This window comes from Ceratosolen solmsi, unplaced genomic scaffold (assembly GCF_000503995.2).
Source record: "Ceratosolen solmsi marchali unplaced genomic scaffold, CerSol_1.0 scaffold27, whole genome shotgun sequence".
In the NCBI taxonomy this organism is placed as follows: domain Eukaryota; kingdom Metazoa; phylum Arthropoda; class Insecta; order Hymenoptera; family Agaonidae; genus Ceratosolen; species Ceratosolen solmsi.
This window is the reverse complement of record NW_011948426.1, coordinates 2,546,424-2,561,969: the sequence shown is the minus strand read 5'-3', so window position 1 is coordinate 2,561,969 and position 15,546 is coordinate 2,546,424. Positions and strand designations below refer to the sequence as shown.

Below are 15,546 nucleotides of genomic sequence, written 5' to 3'. Positions count from 1 at the left end.
TATCAATAATAATTACAATACAGTCATTATATCCTTCCTATTAAGTTTTTCTAAGTTAATTCTTACTAATAATCGGTCGCGTCAAGGCACTATGTATTTATTGTCGAGTATAATGGCATTAAATAACGTCCCGTCACTACAGCCTAACATTCACGTACTGCGAATGCATTATTGTCGAGATATGAAATTTATTTTAATGACAGCCTAACACGGCTCTTCCCTAACAATGTGCTGCCACGGAAATGGAATCCAACGAAAGCGACACCACTCGTTCGAATTTGCATGTACGTCCATCTCTTTTGAGAGCGCACTAATCAATTGAAATTCGGACGCGACAGATGGATAAGTGAAAAAGAGGGAAATAACGATATTAATAGAAAATAATGAAAAGAAAGAAAACGAAAAAAAAAAAAGTTGGTGATAAGACAACAAGGAAACTCAAAATGAAAAGTCGAGATCATCAGGACAGTAGGCACCACGTCGTTTTCTGCTTGCAACGAGTGTGCCAATATTTTGCATCGTAGTGGCCCACACGTAGACGACGACGACGACGACGACGACGACGACGACGACGACGATGACATCGTCGTCGTTGGCGTAGTCGCGCCGCGTCCATCGCCGGCAAGGAAAGAATCGATAAGAGAGCGCTTAGCTCCTGCCCTTCTTTCTCCGTCGCTTTGCGTGCGCACGCACTCGTGCACATATCCGTCTCACTTGTTCGCACATTGGGCTAATTTCTCTATCTTTGTCGGGCCCCCGTTGCTCGCGCGCGCGTGTCCGCGTTTTACAGGAAGAAGTACTACACCGGTCGTGTGCAGGGACGAGCGAACATTGGGCGCATTTGCACATGTTCAGGGACGCCCCGCTTCATTTCTTCGACCTTAAGCTGACATTTATGCGTTACGACATCTAACACGAGGGGTAAAATCGAAGTGAAACTCGATGCGCACCTTTGCAGTTCACCAAAGTAAAATCGCCATTTTTTTGGGAAAGCGCGCACAATTTTCGCGGTTTGCTGGCACTACACCGGTGTGCGCGAGCGAACGCCCGAAGAATGTGGTAAGGCAGGAAAAGGAAACGGCACGACTATGGAATGAAGGTAGCGAGGAAAGCAAAGAGGGGACGAAAGTGAGGAGAGAGAGAGACAGACAGACACAGACAGAGAGTGTGTGTGGGTGCGTGCGTGCATGCGCGCACGCGTGTACGAGTAAGTGAGTGAGAGAGCGAGATAGGGAGGGAAATACGGAAAAATGCGATTCACTAGTCAAAATATCTTTTTTGGCCCGTTGGTATGCGTCGTCGTCGTCGTCGTCTCTGTTCCTCTCTCTCTCTCTCTCTCTCTCTCTCGATCCCTCCCTCTCCCCCTCTCGAAACCGCTGTCGACCTCACGGCGGACGTGCGTCACGCTCGCGCTACTCTCGCACACATCGCGTAAAACACCCACGGATGCTCGCCATCGCGTGGAGCATACACGACACGGGAATAAGTAAGGTGGGGTGGGGTTGGGCATTGAGAGGAGGATGAGAGGTGACTGTAAAATAATGAAGATCAGTTACTACGATCTACGAGTAAGATCGAGGGTAAGACACCGACCCCGACACCGACATCGGCATCGGCATCGATATCGATATCGACACCGACACCGACAATGACAACGACGCCGACAACGACGCCGAGGCCGACGCCGTTATCATCGTCGTCGCTGTGGCCGCCGCCGCTGCACGTACTTGTCTCGTTAAGTGACTCTAGGTAGCGGGATTCGCAGATCCTCCGGTCAATTCCCTGGCGTCGTTGCTGATAATCGTACTGTTGGCCCCGGGCTCCGTCTTCGTCGGCCGCTAATGCGCTTGTGCGTACGTCCCCGCCGCTTCGGACGTGAGCAGCTCGAAAGAGATGTGCGTGCGCGCCTGTGGCCTCAGCGGTGCGCTCTCGTGCGTGAGTAAGCACGCGCGCGCGCGACTACTCGTCGACGACTTCCTAGGTAGCCGCGTGCTGAAGCAACGAGAGCGGGACCGCGCTCAGGGCGAAACGTGCGCACCCTCTCGCACTACGGATACACAGGCACACACACACGCGCACGCGCGCGCGTCGTTGCTGGCGACTACGGGAGCGAGGAGAATGCGAGAGCGCGCAACTGCGGCTGCGGTTGTACGATCGTCGAATGTGCTGCTTTAACGCCGGCTCTTTCTCTCTGTCTCTCTCTCTCTCTCTCTCTCTCTCTCTCTCTTGGGCCTTACAACAGCGCACACATCCCTCGATGACCACTCCCGCACGACTGAGCGGAAGACCCGAATCTAAGCAACGGTGGAGCTTCGAACTGACAACGCCGCAAGCGCCGTCGATTGGGCGGCGGCGGTCCGCTCTGATGGGGCAACGGCAACGACGACGGCGGCGACGGTGGCGGCGGCGGCGGCGGCGGCGGCGGCGGCGGCGGCGGCGGCGGCTGCGGCATTAGTAGTGGTGGTAGTGGTGGTAGTAGCGATGGTAGCGGCGACGGCGGGGGCGGGAGTTCAAGAAACAACGACGATCGACGAGGGACGTGAGAGGCATGGACGGTGATGCGGGTTGGGCCGGGGGAAGGGATACCGAGGGAGAATCGGAGCGGTCGCCGGGACTCCGCGCACCGGCTCGAGGAGGCGGTTGCTCGACGAGTTTCAAGACCGTCAGCGCGGGCCATCGCGACGCAGCGGCGGCCAAATGCCAGCTTCTTTTTCGCCGTTTTAAAGGTGGAGTGGGAGGTCAATGCTCGGTGCGCGTGTGGCTCCCCGTCGTAGGGAGGATGGATGCACCGACCGTCACTTTTCGACTCTCGATCTCCCGCGCGAGTCGCCGATTTACTGCAGATCCCCGTCACGACAATATCAGGGAAAACGTTTACTTTTCAACGCAACGAGCCGGCTTCGTTGCCGATTTGCACCCTGCGCATCACCCGGTAGGGTGTAGAAGCGATCCGCTCTTCACGTCCCACGTAATCGAATTCACTACAAACGGAGGCACATTATTATGATTGAACGTACATTGTAATATTATTTTGATAATCGAATGCGAAAGTGCTGCCACGAGAATTAGCGAGCATCCATACCGGTTTTTCGATGACGCGGATTATTGGTTAATCTTTAAGATATCGGAGCAGTTTATGTATTGAAAAGAGACTGAATAATGAGAGACGAAAAGATTCATGTCCAACTTTGAGTTCGGACTACACGATCGAGACGCAAGGTATTTATTATTATCTAGATGATTCTCAAGTAGCATAGCGCATGCGTCCCTATAAAGGATCATTTCAGCAATTAGAAAATCAATTCCTTGCAATAATGAAACGATCATAATACGAATGCAAATACATTAATTGCGAGTGTCGATGAGCGTAAAGCCGCCATACAAAAATTAATTTTTATACTTGTATTAATTTTTTTAAGTAAGGCGACCGAGTCAAGTAAAATGATCGAATTGCAAGCATAGTTTAGATGAATTACATTGATTTATAATTTACAGACAAGAATTTGTAATCTGGTATTTCGTTAAATGTAAATACTAATTGTCTCCTGGGCTTTCGCAATCGTTTAATCAATAATCTTCATATGATGCAGAATTAACAATAAAGCCATTCGTATTAAAAATCCAAAAATATCATACGTCTAGTTAAACAAATTATCGGATGCATAAGCTGCGTATAATAAAAGTCTGGGTTAAAATTTTCACAATTAATTAAAAATTAAATTTGTATTGCTAATTGCTTCTTATAGTGCTCAATATTTATCCTTAATCAAATTGTAATTAAAAAATATACAATTTTTTATTGCTAGCATGAATATTGCCACCAAAGTTTAAATATAAAACGACACAGCAGACATACGCCTTAAACAATTATCACCATACTTGTATCAAGATCGGGTCAACTAGGAATTTTTCTTCCTACTCAACTCATAAAAAGAAAGAAAAAATAACAATAAAAAATTGATTTGAACTTATTAATTTTATAACAAGCACTTTAATTAAAATGGAAAGAATATTGATTAACTGTAATTGAATACTAAATCTACGAGGTATAATAATGAAATTTACAATCTGCGCGCGCGTGTGTGTGTATTAAAGATAAACGAATGCACTTTTATCTCCTAATCAGTTTACCATCTGAACAATAAAATTCAATCTTTGAACTGGGATTGTTATTTTACATTTTTAACTATCGTATTTTAATAATTATCGTCAAACTACTTGGCAAATATGCAATTATCAATTATCCGACAAAACAAAATTCATTTATTCTCATAATAACGAAATTTCACGATTTAATATTATTTTAGCCATTGAATCTAAACATTACATTATAAATGATATATTATTCGTTGTAATGTTAAATTGAGAATTGCGGCTCATTTTCAGGAAACTGTGGGCTTAACGCTTCGTCATATATATATATATATATATATATATATATATAGATAGATACGATTTGAAATTATAAATTAATTATAAATGACTGAATTTTTCAAAGTAATAATTGTACATTAAAATGTCCACAATTTATTAATTTTAACGCATTCATTCATTCATTGAAATGAATTTTATCGTATTAAGATTAATCTTGTAAATTATAATTTAATTAAATACATTTTTAATGTCGTATTTATTGGTCGTCATATCCGAAAATCGTGCCATTATTAGATAAAAACTATGTTTTTTTTTGTTTTTTTGTTTTTTTATACACATTATGCAATAATTAAATGAACTTTGTAAAGTAAGTCTAGCTAGAATTATATAGAAAATAATTCTCATTAATGTTTCGCGCATATCTACATCTAGTAGCAATAGTTTGGAAAATTAATTCATTCGTAGTAGTCTGAATTCGTGTGTCAGTGTGTGTTAGCAGCGAAAATTTCATAAAACTTTTTTCTAATACATTTTTAATAATTTAAATAATGCGGTGCGACACAAATGACTAATATCGTAATACCTTCCTACTGTCGCTCTTTATTTAAATTCTGGCTCGGAATCGAAAATGCGCATCTCGAAATCAAAAATGGTTTTTGCATTAACTTAAACGTACACGTGCATAACTTATGCATCGCTTACGTACATCGAGCTTGAAAGTACGCCGATTTTTGCCAAAATTCTAAATACGGATAACCGATCTTAACATTCAATCCTAAAATTGAGTCGCAGTTACAGACGAAGCCGAAATATCTTTTTCACTTTAATTTCAGTGCTACCTCACTCTCGCACAATCCTATCCACCGAAGCCGATCAGAAATCGATAATAAACCGAGGCTCATCGATCGAAGGCACGTGCGGCTCTCGGACGACGACTCATCGGATTCTTGGTATATTTAAGGTCGCATGGTAAATGCGCTTAAAGCCGAGTCTACGGGACGGTCACCAGCTCCGTCATGCGTCTTCGCGTCGGCAGTGCCGCTCAGCTCCCCTCGTCGGCAAAACCGAACTTTATTGATCGGCCTCGCGGTGGCTCTCTTCCTCCGGCCGTCGTCCCCACCCGGCTTCCCGCGCAACTTTTGACAGTCCTGACGCATGCACGCACACCAGCGTGCACGCATGCACGCCTATTGCAAATTTTTAAGGGCGTGCGCGCGCGAATGAGAGAAAAAAAGATAGATAGATAGATAGATAGAGAGAGAGAGAGAGAGAGAGAGAGAGAGACATGTGCAAGTCCCCCGCGCTTGGGGCAGTGCGCGCGCACCACCTACTTGGTGCACGAGACTTAAGCGACTCCTCGGCGGTGGTTCCTTAGGAAAAAGACGACGCCAGACGGCCACCTCCCTTCTCCCAGTACACCCCCTCCCCTCTCGCTACACTGTCCCTCCTTCACTCTCTCTCTCTCTCTCTCTCTCTCTCTCTCTCTCTCTCTCTCTCTCCCCCAATCTGGGTGGGGCAGTTGAGGCGTAAGTGCGCAAACACCTGGCCCGGAATCTACCGTACGAACAGACTCTTGGCATTTTACTTGCCGAGAACTCCTCTCTACTCTTATTTTCTCGCTCACCACGAATCTCACTATTAATAACAAAATAACGTTATACGCGTAGCCAATGTAAGAAAGAGTTCGAACAATCGACACAAGACTTGCATAAATGAAGCTTTTACCAGCCCTTTGACCAACTCTCTCATTTATTATTAATTCTATAATCCCGTTCAAGGATTATTTTCGTTTTAAGCTTCTCACTGTACTTATACTCCGTACCATTATTATCTATTACGAGGAACGTACTTAATAGGAAGCAAGGATGTTCATATTGAATTCTCTACTGATGTTCTAAAGACCGAATAATGAACTAAAAATATTCGTATAACGTTGATATTTTTTAGCTGAAATTGTACCATAAGAGGCATAAAAAAAAAGCTAGTCCGTAGCTGAATTTTCCTAAAAATAAAATTATTTTTATATATTATAATAAGCTTTAACGGCTAATTGTAAAATGGCTAGCTTACAAGATAATATTATGCTGGGAAATTTCGAGTAAAATTATACTTTTAAGTGAAATCCTAAGCTGAACGTACAACTCCTGTAAAACTAATAACATTTAAGGGGATTTGTCAGTCAATATCCAAATTTATTACAAGCTGCTTTGAAATTCGATAAATTTGGAATAAAATATTAGAGGCAAATAAATGTAACGATATACTTTGAAATTTAAAATCACTTTTATGTCAGGTACTTGAACATATTTAATTTTAAAGTTGACTGATTATCATTCATAATTTTTTAATTTAGAATTACACTTTAAGGATATTCCTAAACAAATAAATAATTAGGTTAAAATTAAATATTAACATAATGCATTCTTAGACTGAAAATTTACGATCGAAATTATGTAAAATTATAGATAGTTTTTATTTTAATATATACATATATATTATATATCGTTAATATTTCTTAAATTTGAATCAATTTATGAGGTAAAGTCTAAAATAAAATTTTCCCATTAATGACAACGGTATTTAATTTTCATTTCATCGCACAAATATTGAATTTGGTCTTCCGAATATTACTTTATGACATAACATATCAGAAACAAATTTTCCTTAAAATATTATACATAATCTAATTATCGCTGCATTAAAATGTAAAACGAAAAAAAAACAGTGTATTTCAATAATAAAAATAATTGAAGGAATTTGTTCGATATTAGATAGGAATTGAGGAACTAATGCAATCGATTATTCCATGAAATGATTTTAAAATTCTTTTATATAATGTACATAGGATATGTTTATTAATTGATTTACCTTACACATAGTAATTAGAAATATTGTATAAAAGCATTGTAAACAAACGCAAAAGATAGTTTTTACAATAAATCAATAATATAAAAATAAAACAAGAATTTTCAAAGTAAAGAAAAACATGGCAGATACTGCAGAATTATTGCCTCGATACCGTGAAAAGATTATTATTCTATTAAATTAAATAATGTTATAAGATTCTTTATACATACATTATTTAAAAAAAAAATGTAATATAAATTTATTATATTAATAATCAGATCTATTGGATTAAGCCGTCTACATCAATTGTAGTTAAATATGTTAACTAAACTTTTAAATACGTAAATTGTAATTGAAGGATTTTTCATAATCATCAAGGCCAATATATTTTTTTGTCAATGTAATTAAACAAACATAATTCATCGATTTTAAAATAATAAGAAAATCGATTTTGTTTAAATTTGCTAGAATAGAATACTCTAATCGGGAAATTAAAATCTGATAAAAAAGAAAAAAAAAGTTTAGAAAACCAGTAAAATCAAACAAAATGTTATCCAATTCGCTACTAACAATCTAATATATTCTGTTAGTTTTTATTCTTTAGCGTGGCATAAAAAATACAATTTACGTTTTTTATTCAGCATGAATATCGGTAAAAAAAAAATGAATGCAAAAATAACGCTATAGGCACAAGTTTGTCTAGCAAAACGTGTACAATAAATATGGTCATGATTTAAAAATTATAAATATTCATAATTACAGTTCATTTTTACATACAATTTTTTATTATTTCTCTTTTATTCTTAAAAATGACAGAGAATTTATAGAATATTTTTTTACTTTGTTACATGTTTAAAAGTAATACCTTGAATTTCTCAAAAATCGTCTTATACTTCGAAACTTCACATTTCATAAATCATTTTTAAAGATTTTTATTCTGTTTTAATTCATTTAACTGGTATCATTTTTAATAAATGAAAAAAAAAAACAACAAACCACTAATTCTCTACAGTGGCTTTACTAACAAAATCTCAAACAATTAATTATAAAATGTACCCCATTAAATAAGATCAATATAATTCTTCGGATAATACCCAATATTAAAAAGATTTCAAAATTAATAAAATATAATTTTATTAAAAATATTAAATAATCAATAAGAAATTTTAAATTAGAACATTTTTATTTCATCTAAAATAAATGATTACACTTGTTGAATTAAAATTTTTTTATAGAGTATCCTAATACTAATATTAATTAACTTCCATAATTAATGAGTTTTTACAAATATCCATCACTCCTTAAATATAATAAATCATTTAAAAATGTAATAAATAGATCGTGAAATAAAACAACATATTAAAGAATCCAAATTAAATTATAATTTATGATATTTATTTCAATGGTTAGATTCTTTTACTGTAATTAACCGAATATTGATTTTTTAATAAGTAATTTTCTTATATATACATTTATTTTATCATACATTAACTGGCAAGATTCTTCATTATTTTCGTCAAAATTTATTATAAAAACTTAATTATCTTTTCCCTATTCTTTTAAGTGAATAATCTGATATTTACAAATCATTTATTAATATTAGTTACCATAACTAAGGCAAACTATTGAAATAAATTTATCAAGTTTCTTTTCATAATTATTATTGGAAAATAGTTGAAATATAAAAATAATCACCATGGAAATATTAGATTATTCATCATAATATTAAAATATTAATAAAACATAATATGTAAATACTATTTATTATAAAAAACGAAATATTATTAATAGAATCTCTTTTAAGTATTTATATATAATTAATAGAAAATAATATTCTGAATTTTCGAACAATTTCTTGCATCTGCTCAGTGAATTCTACTCGTATTTTATAATCAATAACTTTGTAAGTAATGCAAAAAAAATCGAAAATCATTTTTCTACAGAAAACAGAAACTATTACGTTACCCAACTTTATTATTAACTTTATTATTTCATCAACATAAATACTATGATCAATCAAGCTAATAAAAGTTTATTCGCTGTTTGTTCCTTTACTTCGTGTTATCGCTTTTATTACTATTCCACCCACAAAGAAAATAACAAATACTGGAAATCTCCTACACCAAATCTGCACTTCGGCGTTTAGCGTTCTTGTAATGGAAAACCAGAGGCTCTGACGTGTGAGGCATTAAATGGGCTTTCCAACACAGAAAGTGCACGAACGAAGAAAAACATGTGTTGCCATATGATTGACACGTAATAAAATACGCATGTTCGCATTCTCTTAACTAGAAATTATAAAAGCTTTGTAAATATAGGCGATTTTCGATTTCAATCGATTGATGTTTATATTGCGTTAGCTATGTTTTATAGATAATTCAAATATTAATATTTTAAAACAAACAATTTGTCGTCATTAAATATATTATTATTTCTATGATTATTAGTACATAGGATAGAAATATTTTCAACTTTATGTTTGAGTTATTTTTTTTACTTATTTTAAGAGAATGAATACGACACGTTGAAAATATTAAAGTAATAACTAATTTTCGATGTTTAACGAAGTACCGTGTGTACTTAATGAATGATGTTAATGTTGATTAATGAATTTATCAATTTAATATTTTAACGAACTTTTAAATATATTTTAAGTTATAACGTCTATATGAACTATACATAAGCAATCATGATTATAACTTGCATACAAAGATATTTAATTCATGGTGTTTTATTGACTTGGGCACACGTTGATGCTAATTAACTCAAAGAGTGATTGTTCTTCTTTTTTTCGATTTTTTTACTTAACACTTAAATACACACACACACACACACACACACACACACACACACACACATATATATATACACACACACACATGCAAAATCATTTTCGCGCAGCCATTTTTAGTGACTTATTTTATGGAAGGTTACAAGCATGTACAACTTTCGCAAAAATAGATGAAAGTTACAGGCGAGGGCAATTGATTTTGACGTAACACGATTGAATTTTTATCGATGAAAACGTCAATAGCTGCTGAAAGTTGACTACCTTCCGAGATGATCAGCAAAGTAAATGCTTTTGTATCTGGATTAATAGTTTATCGAAAATAAGGCGCATATATGTTCAATATTCCAACAAATTTAGTGGATGTCTCAACTAAAATTAGGAGAAAACTATTAAAGTATACAAATTGATGTATTTAATGAAAGAATTTTTTTTTAATATTATAGGTAATATTACTTTATTAACATTATAAATTTATGGACATTTAGCTATTTAAGTGTAATTGATGAATCCTCGATTAAATTTTTATTTGTTTACTTTTTTATATTATAAATATATGCAGTTATATAAAATTTAAATTAAATGCATTAATTTAATAAGTAGTTATAACATTGCTTGTACATTCGCTAAAATAACTAATAAAAATTTCACAAGTAATTATTGTAATTATTGTAATTTTTACTTTGAACATTAATACTAACGTGGAATTATAATTTGTTAGTAAATTCTATATTTTCTATCAACTGTGCATCTATTTTTTTATTAAGGATGCTTAATGATGTACGATTAATATGATAAATATTTTTAATAAATTCCAAATAAAAGTATTATGGAATAAAATAAAAAAAAATAATAATAAATAAATAATTACAAAATATTAAACGTTTGCGTAACTTTTACAACATAATTATTAATGATGACTATTTTATACAAAATTGTAATTAAATGAGAAAAAGGTCGAAGTGGAAAAGAATAAGTAACATGATAGTATCTTCTCTCTGAAATTCATTTTTATAAATAATTAATATTATAATCTACTCTCTATTTACTTTATTTTCATAAATATATCCTTCCAATATTCTATACTTGTACATAATCTTACACAATAACACTTTTATTATTATTTACATTTAATTATCTAAAATACATTACTATGGCATAAAAATATAAAAACTAAGATATGTAGTGCTGATAAAAAGGGGATCTCTCAAAGTTAGAGAAATATAACTGCAAAAACTTGACGGTAAGAAACCAGTTTCCTTTCCAGGTTCATGTCAACTTATTTACTGTTAACGCTAGTAGCAAACAACATTACATCGCTAGCCCATAACTAAGACCAGATTAACAACCACCCTACGTGAATTTACGGAACAACAAAGAAGAAAGTTCCGTTTCTTTCTCTTTTTTTTTTTTTTTTTTTTTTTTTTTTTTTTTTTTAACCAAGAAATCGCAGGTTTTCTTATAAAAACGTAGAAAAAATCCAGTTGCCAACACCTTTTCTCACATTTTTCTCACCTCTAAATAATTCATTAATCTTTCGATATTTAGGAAACTCAAAATTTATAAAGTTTATTAATAAAGTATGGATACTACATGTCATCGAAATAATCTCTTTAATCAGATAAATTTAATCTCATAAGACTTCATTGAGCTTGAAATAGTGAAAAAAATTTAGCATATTGAATGATTTAGCGAAATTCAAGGAAAACTACGTTACATTCTATCATATTGTGATAAAATATTTTAAGAACATTATAATGCGTATTTTAATTAATAAATGCATTTGAAAAGAAAACAAAAATCCAAAAAATCCATATTCATACATTCCATTACAATAATTGATTAAAATTATATATACGAAAAATTATTAAAATGTATTCTTTTTATTCATTATTTATCTATTTTGATAACAAGAAATGAAATGTTTATTAGTGTCGATACCCATACAAATAAAAAAGCTTATAAACTTATTCTTTTTAATTATATGAGGTAAAATTCTATAAAACTTATTATTAAACTTATTCATTAAACGAGTAAAGAAATATTCGCAGATAAATTTTAAGTGAAGCTTGAATTTAATATTTTCATTATTAAAATATCTATTATAGTATTGGAATAATTATAACACAGCTATTTCAACAAAATACATTCACAAAGTCTAACAGTTATATTTCATTTTCCCGATGATAGTTATAAATACAACGATTTAAGACCACCGAGCATACACCTTTATCATATTATTGGATATTAAGTCAATGAGTGTTAGCTTTGAAAGTACTGACTATGCTAATCTGTTTACCTAAGTTCTATATTGATCGACAGGCCCTTAATTGAATATTTATTGTGTTTGAAGCATTAATAATGTAAAATATGTTGCCTTCATACACAGCAGAAATCCAACATTCGAAATTAGCAATGTTTTTATTTATGTAAAATAAACATTATATTATATTGTATTAAAGGTAATGAAGAATTCAAGAATATTATTTCCTTATCTTATGTGTATTTTCTCCAGCATTGGTCCACATTGGGGCATATCAGTGGGGCTGCTGTAAATTAATCTTATCTTACGTGCCGAGGGAGATGTAGAGATGACCATCTTATTAGCGCCCCTAACAGAAATTTTGTAATCTTCATTTGTTTTACATTACGTTACCAGACAATCAATCAAGGCTCTTACGATAATTTGTGAGCGATTAGTTTAATATATTAGGCTACTCGTTCAAATTCAAAGAAAAATATCTTTTGTTTGAAAGCAACCGCATAATTAATATTGAATATGATTAATTAGAAATTCACTGTGCAGATATACTATAGCATTTATGAGACTTGGTATTTCAAAATACCTTTATCGTTACTCCCTAATCTGAATTTGATACTATTTTTATGAGGAATATTACTATTTGTAATGTATATTCACATAGATTTCCTATAAAGTTAGGCATTGCACGTAACATCGCTATAAGAAAAGCAAACAACGCGAATGTAGATAGTTACGAATATATTGAATTAGAATATCTCGTTTGTGATAAAATACAGATGACCTAAAGGGAATATATTGATTGATATTGTCGAGCCAGAGTGTCGAGTCTCCTGTAAGTTACTACGTCCAAGTCTCTAGCGTATCAGATGACGCCAAGTGCCGTAGTTATGTGAATTATAAAAAGGACGAGGGATGAAGAACACTTGGTAGGTAAGATGAGATACACTGCCCGACTACGACAGGGATATCGATGAAGAGACTTGCTTTCTACTATTTAAAAAAAGAGTATTTGTAATAAGAAGGGGAAAACATGAAAAATACGAAATCTTATTTGAGAGGGAAACTTGGACATTTATATAAAATATACATGAATTAATGTATTACAACGTAAACATTTCCGTAGCCTTTAATAGAGTAGGTAACGCCATGCATTTTAGATATTGATTTCATAAGTTTGCCGGTAACTGTGATTGGCTAAAACTTACGTTCTAATTAAATATATTATTATCCAATGGAGCTTCATGATACATAGATTTACTTTTGGTCGTTTCTCAAGTGCCAGCAAAATCCATGAAATCCTGCGCGATATCAAACAACTCGGTTTATTTCCAGTGCACTACTTAACGACGAATGGACTCTTCGATGTTTCATACCATTATAATGGATTGACCTGAAATATGCTGTTACGTAACCGAAAAATCGATCGACGTAGCAAACAATAACCAGGATCCGTCAAAATACCGAGCCACGACGCTGAGAAACGCTCGCCCGTGGAACATCATCTTTCCTCCTCTTCCTAAAATGATTTTGCTTAAAATAAGATTAGCGCCGAAGATATATTATATATTTACCAGGTATCAATTGGATAACGAAAACCACGATTCGTTCAACATTATTCTCCCGAAAACAGGCTTGGAAACAGTACCGTAATTGTAAAAAGTCTAATAATAGCCTTTTATAAACAATAGTTATGCAATCTATTTAAATTAGCTATATAAGTCGCATATATAGGATAGAAGAAAATAAAAGCGTCATTTTTCAAATGTTATTTTTATATTGTTTATATGATACATATTCGGTTAGAAAAATAATGCTCAACGCTGACGTTGTCGAGAATGCCGAATGTCCCGTAGACTTCAAGAATCATAAGCAAAGAGGATCTCTCTCACGAACCAAAGGATTGTCTTATATCGCGCATTTAATTAGCATTTTTAATAATTAATGGCAAAAATGAATTTTTAATATTAAAAGATTTTAGCTCAATATTTCAATGAAACGAACATAAAATTTATCCATCAAATAATTTTGCTTCTTCTTTGTAATTTTAATTTATGTTCTCATAAGCAATTACGTATTAAACCTTATCGATTTTATTTATAAAGTTTTTACTTATTTTTATATTTATTACAAATTTATAAATACATATATTCTATAGAACAGATGAGATTCAGCTACGTAGGAGCAATTGTTACAATTCTTACAACAATATCACGATTCGATACATCTTAGCTCTCATTCATTATTTTATTTTATTATATTTTATCTATGTCAAACAAACAATTGTATTCAATATAGAGAACTTTTTTTTTTTTTTTTTTAAGTAATAAAATCGCTACATCTCAAAATTCATCGAATTTCAAATACAATTTTTTTTTAAATCGTTGAAAAGTAACTACCAAATAAAGCAATGTAATAAGTAAAAATTATACATGCATGTATTTACATTATGTGAGATGATAGTACACTAGCATTAACTGCAAAACTTTACTGCTGCAATAATAACAATCTTATGAAGTAGAAAACGATAGTAAATAATGTTCAACAACTTATATTTATCATTTTATATTTGTTAACAAAATTTTTGATATTGTTAATGATAATTTTTTTTATTACAATTCCAAGTATTTATTTAGACTTTATTAAAACATTAAATTTCGACATCGACTTCAAATTTATTCAATGATAGGCAAAATTAAGCTTAAAATATTTTTTTTTAATACCGTGTTTATTAGAAATAATTTCCTAGAAACTCTGTTACAATACATTGTTACATGTTGTTATAAACCAATATTCTACTTTCAAGTATGTGACAGATATTTGAGGATATTTGAGGATAATTTCTTTCTAATTTCATCTTACATGAAAATTAACTTTGATCAAAATATTGAGAAATGAATAAGAAGTATAAGTTTCATAAAATGAATAAATAATTATGACGAAATATAATTTTCAATACAATAAAATTGAATTTGCGGGAGCAAATATTAGAAGACAAGGAAAGTAAAAGACAGAAACAATGGCTCAGTAATGCTCCAATGAAATATTGATCGTCGGAAGCGCGCGCAACACCTGCAACCATGTGACCCACCCTTGGCTTTCTCTCTCTCTCTCTCTCTCTCTCTCTCTCTCTCTCTCTCTCTCCGTCTCTCTTACTCTTGTTCAACTGCCAGTAGACATAAACAGTTCTTTCTTTCTCCAACACCATACGCAAAATAACCCCCTCTTTCATTCGCTCTTCTTCTCAAAGTACATCTGCACCTTGGCACGTGTTCGC

The 15,546-nt window shown here is 33.5% G+C and overlaps 1 protein-coding gene across 3 annotated transcripts in view; it reads right to left on the bottom strand.

Moving 5' to 3' along the window:
• Positions 1-15,546, bottom strand: part of 14-3-3zeta (tyrosine 3-monooxygenase/tryptophan 5-monooxygenase activation protein zeta) — a 60,853-nt gene that overhangs the window by 21,641 nt on the left and 23,666 nt on the right. The window contains exon 1 of one of the 3 annotated variants that reach the window (XM_011500734.1): positions 1,728-1,956. The exons of the other annotated variants lie outside the window; for them this stretch is intronic. The gene's annotated coding sequence lies outside the window, so the exon portion shown is untranslated. Of the gene's footprint in view, positions 1-1,727; positions 1,957-15,546 lie in introns of those variants that run through there. 3 annotated transcript variants of the gene reach the window in all.